A 6,000-nucleotide genomic window follows, 5' to 3' on the forward strand; every position below is an offset into this window, starting at 1 on the left:
TCTCAGGGTCGCTCTGACGAAGAAAAGCTCAATGGTGTGATAACAAAAAGATTGAAACATTTTTTGTATTTATTTTGATTTTTTTTCCCTGGAAATTGCTATGCATTTTATGTGGAATTTTCCATTTTTCTTTTGCTTTGTCGCCTCTCGATACGATACACTAGCCCGATGTTGTTAATAGCGTGTATGCAGATTTTTTGTTGTTGTATTTAAGTTGATGGTCATGTACAGGATGTTAACTACTGACGGAGTATCAGGGCCACCATCGAAATTCAAATCGCGATACTTTGTAGGCCAAAATGTCCCGCCAAGAATCAATATTTTGTTTAAAAATTTGACTTGAAATGACGTCAATGGCACTGTAATCTTTCAGGGCGTTTACAGGTCACTTCCTGTTAATTTTAAGGTGTTCTCAGGTCACTTTCTGTAGATTTGGAGTCACTTCCCATTCATTTGGGGGACAATCTCGAGTCACTTTCTTTTTCGGTTACCCAAAATCAACAGGAAGTGACTTGTAAATGCCTCAAATTGAACAGGAAGTGACTGAAATTCAACAGGATTTGATGTGAAAAGCCCTAGTAACCCAAAATTAACTGGAAGTGATCTGTAAATTCCACAAAACCAACATTAAGTGACTCTTAACTGACCCAAAAGGAAAAGGAAGTGACCGAAATTAAAAAGGAATTAATGTGAAAAGCCCAAGTAATCCTGTAAATGGGCCAAAATTAACAGGAAGTGACCTATATCGGCCCCAAAAGGAAAAGGAAGTGACTAAAAATCTACAGATTGCTGATTTTCAGTCACTTCCTATTTATTTTGGGAGCATTCATCCTTTTCAGTAACTCAAAATCTACAGAAAGTGACCTGTAAAAGCCCCGGAATCAACAGGAAGTAACCAGGAAATACACCAAAATTGAAAAGCAAGTTGCTGAAATCAACAGGAAGTGACTAAGATCATCAGGAAATTATGTGAAATGCCTCAGTCACACAAAATCAACAGGAAGTGACCTGTAAATTCCACAAAATCGACAGGAAGTGACTCGTAACTGACCCAAAAGGAAAAGGAAGTGACTGAAATTAAAAAGAAAATGATGTGAAAAGCCCGAGTAACCCAAAATCAACAGGAAGTGACATAAAACCAACAAGAAATGATGTGAAAAGTCCCGTGTCACCCAAAATCAACAGGAAGTGATCTGTAAATTACCCAGAATCGACAGGAAGTAACCCGTAAATGCCCCAAAATCAACAGGAAGTGACCTGTAAATTATCCAAATCCAACAAGAAGTGACCCGTAAATGCCTCAAAATCAACAGGAAGTGACCGAAAAGCAACAAGAAACGATGTGAAAGTCCCGAGTCACCCAAAATCAACAGGAAGTGACCTGTAAATTACCCATAATCAACAGGAAGTGACCCGTAAATGTCCCAAGATCAACAGGAAGTAGCCAAAGATCATCAGGAAATGATGTCAAAAGCCTGAGCAACCCAAAATCAACAGGAAGTGACCTGTAAATGCCCCAAAATCAACAGGAAGTGACTGAAAATCAACAGGAAATGATGTGAAAAGCCTGAGTGACCCAAAATCAACAGGAAGTGACCTGTAAATTACCCAGAATCAACAGGGAGTGACCCGTAAATGCCCCAAAATCAACAGGAAGTGACCTGTAAATTATCCAAATTCAACAGGAAGTGACCCGTAAATGCTCCAAAATCAACAGGAAGTGACATAAAATCAACAAGAAATGATGTGAAAGTCCCGTGTCACCCAAAATCAACAGGAAGTGACCTGTAAATTACCCAAAATCAACAGAAAGTGACTGAAAATCAACAAGAAACGATGTAAAAGTCCCGAGTAGCCCAAAATCAACAGGAAGTGACCTGTCAATGTCCCAAGATCGACAGGAAGTAACCAAAGATCATCAGGAAATGATGTCAAAAGCCTGAGCAACCCAAAATCAACAGGAAGTGACCTGTAAATTATCCAAAATCAACAGGAAGTGACCCGTAAATGCCACAAAATCAACAGGAAGTGACCGAAAATCAACAAGAAATGATGTGAAAGTCCCGAGTAACCCAAAATCAACAGGAAGTGACCTGTCAATGTCCCAAGATCGACAGGAAGTAACCAAAGGTCATCAGGAAATGATGTCAAAAGCCTGAGCAACCCAAAATCAACTGGAAGTGACCTGTAAATGCCCCAAAATCAACAGGAAGTGACATAAAACCAACAAGAAATGTGAAAGTCCCGTGTCAGCCTAAATTCGACAGGAAGTGACCTGTAAATTACCCAGAAACAACAGGAAGTGACCCGTAAATGCCCCAAAATCTACAGGAAGTGACCGAAAATCAACAAGAAATGATTTGAAAAGCCCGAGTGACCCAAAATCAACAGTAAGTGACCTGTAAATTACCCAGAATCAACAGGAAGTGACCCGTAAATGTCCCAAGAGCAACAGGAAGTAGCCAAAGATCATCAGGAAATGATGTCAAAAGCCTGAGCTACCCAAAATCAACAGGAAGTGACCTGTAAATGCCCCAAAATCAACAGGAAGTGACCGAAAATCAACAGGAAATGATGTGAAAAGCCCGAGTGACCCAAAATCAAGTAAATTATCCAAATTCAACAGGAAATGACCCGTAAATGCCCCAAAATCAACAGGAAGTGACATAAAATCAACAATAAATGATGTGAAAGTCCCGTGTCACCCAAAATCAACAGGAAGTGACCTGTAAATTATCGAAATTCAACAGGAAGTGACCCGTAAAATCCCCAAAATCAACAGGAAGTGACCGAAAATCAACAGGAAATGATGTGAAAAGCCTGAGTGACCCAAAATCAACAGGAAGTGACCTGTAAATTATCCAAATTTAACAGGAAGTGACCCCGTAAATGCCCCAAAATCAACAGGAAGTGACATAAAATCAACAAGAAATGATGTGAAAGTCCCGTGTCACCCAAAATCAACAGGAAATGACCTGTAAATGCCCCCAAAATGACACTGAAAGTAGAGCCTTCTTTTTTCGGGGCATTTATAAGGCACTTCCTGTTCATTTTAGGACATTTACAGGTAACTTCCTATTGATTTGGAGTCACTTCCTATTCATCTGGGTGCATTTTTCCTTTTCAGTCACCCAAAATCAACAAGAAGTGACTCTTAAATGCCCCGAAATCAACAGGAAGTGACCCAAAACCAAGAGGAAATGACTTGAAATGACCCAAAATGAACCCTTCCAATTTGAAGTGGGAGGGACGTTCTTTCATTGGCTGCCACCCTCCCACGATTTAGCCATGCCTAATATTTCGTAAAGTTACATAATACTACTTTTTTCACCGTAATGTTACCTTTTTAATCTCGTAAATGATGATTTAGCCACATGCTACGTTAAGATACACAGAATCACAAAATTTTCCCCCTCGTAATATCACGACTTAAATCTCGTCGTATTAAGATTTAGCCGCGCCGCATCAATTTTACATCAAAGTAACATTTTATTCCCCTCATAACATTACGACTTGAATCCAGTTAAACGACCATCTTGTTTTTTTTTTCTTTATGAGGCCCTAATACTCCGTCATAGCTTAAACAATCATTTCACACTTCCAAAATAAAAGAAGAAGCACTCGATTTTCTTTGGAGTGGTGCTACAAGTCGTTCCGGATAAAGTTACCCAATCATCATTCAGTTGGACAAAATGGCTTCCTCTTCAAGTGTTTGTGTCTTTTCATTTTGTTCTCAACGTTTAGAACGACCTACAAAAGTATTTTTAGGATTTTAGTGCAGAAAGCAAATGTGTACATGATGATTTTTTGGATTTGATTTTGATCAATAGTTCCTCCCTTACTCCCATCGATTTTTTGACAAAATGTTTGAAAATGACAAATGGATGAGTCAATAAACCGCTTGAACCCGCTCTCCAGTCACATGACTTAAAACTTTTTCTGTTAAACATTCAATCGTGATGGCTGAAATGAGCATTCAAGACAGTGGCGGGGAAAGTGCACCCCCTGGTGTTGAGGAGAAAAAGTTATGGTAAATTCTCTTGTTTTGAGCTGCCACCATGCAGAGAGCTGTTGGATATACGTGTGCAATTAATTTTATTATTGTGAAAAGTGGCCGAGGCTTTATTGACCCTTTTAGTTTTCAAACGTGTCGGTGTGTCATTGCGCCGTCTAGCTGCGGGGATTTGTGTTACAATACAGGGGCGCTTGGATTTCCAATACAAAAACTCCTACTCACACTGTATGTGGAATAGAACGCTGTTTTTGTAGTTGGACTGCAGCTATCAATTATTTTAGTAGTCGATTATTCCATCAATTTGTTAGTTGGAATAATCGAGTCATCGGATTAAGATCATTTAAAACTAAAACTTCAAACTATACAGAATTGCATTTTCATCTAAAAATAAATTACCTGAGCTTAGCCTCAAATTGTATTGAAAAATAAATGATCTAAGTACAACAAAAGAACAATTCGTTAACTTGCATAACAAAAGTCCCTTAGTTTAGATGCTATAAACACAAACTTTTTTTTTACAGTGCTCTTAACAAAACGTTTAAACGCATATTATCACAAAAAACAGCTAAATATACATATAAACTAAATTACGAATGCATAAAAAAGCATTAGCTCAAACAAAAACTTACCCCTATGTTAAATGTGTTATGTCATATTTACTATTACCACTAGAGGGCAGTATATCCTACCAAATCAATTGCAGACCTTTTTTTTTTTTTTTTTTTTAAAGTCTTGAACGAAAACACTCATTTTGAGAGACAGCGAGAACCAAAAGTGGTTTTTGGCATGTGGCATTTTTTTTTCCATGTGGCAAAAAATTTTTGTGCATGGCAGAATTTTTTTCCCACATGGCAAAAAAAAAAGCCACATGGCAAACATTTTTTTGCCACACGGCAAACAATTTTTTGCCACATGGCAAACACTTTTTGGCACATGGCAAAAAACACTTTTGGTTTTCGGCCCTGCTGGAGAGATGGCAAGAACCAAAAGTGGTTTTTGCCATGTGGCAAAATAATTTTGCCATGTGGCATTTTTTTGGCCATGTGGCAAAATGTTTTTGCCATGTTTTTGCCACATGGCAAAAAAAATTTGTGCTTGACAAATATTTTTTGCCACATGGCAAACATTTTTTGCCACATGGCAAAGAAAAAAATGCCACATGGCAAAAACACTTTTAGTTTTCGGCCCTGCTGGAGAGACAGCAAGAACCAAAAGTGTTTTTTGCCATGTGGCAAAAGAAATTTGCCGTGTGGCATTTTTTTTCCCCCATGTGGCAAAATGTTTTTGCCATGTGACATCATTTTTTGCCATGTGGCATTTTTTTTCCCCATGTGGCAAAAAAATGCCACATGGCAGAAAAAAAATTGCACATGGCAAAATTTTTTTGGCACATGGCAAAAAACAATGCCACATGGCAAAAAAATGCCACATGGCAAACATTTTTTTGCCATGTGGCATTTTTTTGCCATGTGGCAAAAAACACTTTTGATTTTCGGTCCTGCATCTAATTTTAGTCACTATTCTGCCTTGTGGTAAGTTCACGGCAGGGTTTTTGCGCTGTCTGACTGCGCCCTCTCTTGGTCGCTTTACGACATCGTTTTTTGAATTCTTGCGAATTCAATATGGCTGCGGCTTGCACGTCATCACTCGAAATGAATATCTCAAAAACGCTAGCAGCACAAAGGAAACTTTTTAAAGCACAAATGAAGCACGAAAAATCGACGCCGTTTTTAATTAATTAAATACAATATCAAAAATGGATTACGTCATGGCATATTGACGTCGTGATAAAATATCGATTATATCAATTTTTTTCAATATCGCACAGCACTACCTGCTGTATTTTATTTTATTTTTTGCACTGTTGATGTTAACTTCACCTGAGCTTGTGTGCATGTGTTGAAGTGCGCTGCACATACACATCAACACTGGTGTTTGTTCAGCTGACATCTCTTTCAGCCGGTCACAAAGAGCAGCTGCTGGGT

This window comes from Corythoichthys intestinalis, chromosome 11 (assembly GCF_030265065.1).
Source record: "Corythoichthys intestinalis isolate RoL2023-P3 chromosome 11, ASM3026506v1, whole genome shotgun sequence".
NCBI classification, from domain to species: domain Eukaryota; kingdom Metazoa; phylum Chordata; class Actinopteri; order Syngnathiformes; family Syngnathidae; genus Corythoichthys; species Corythoichthys intestinalis.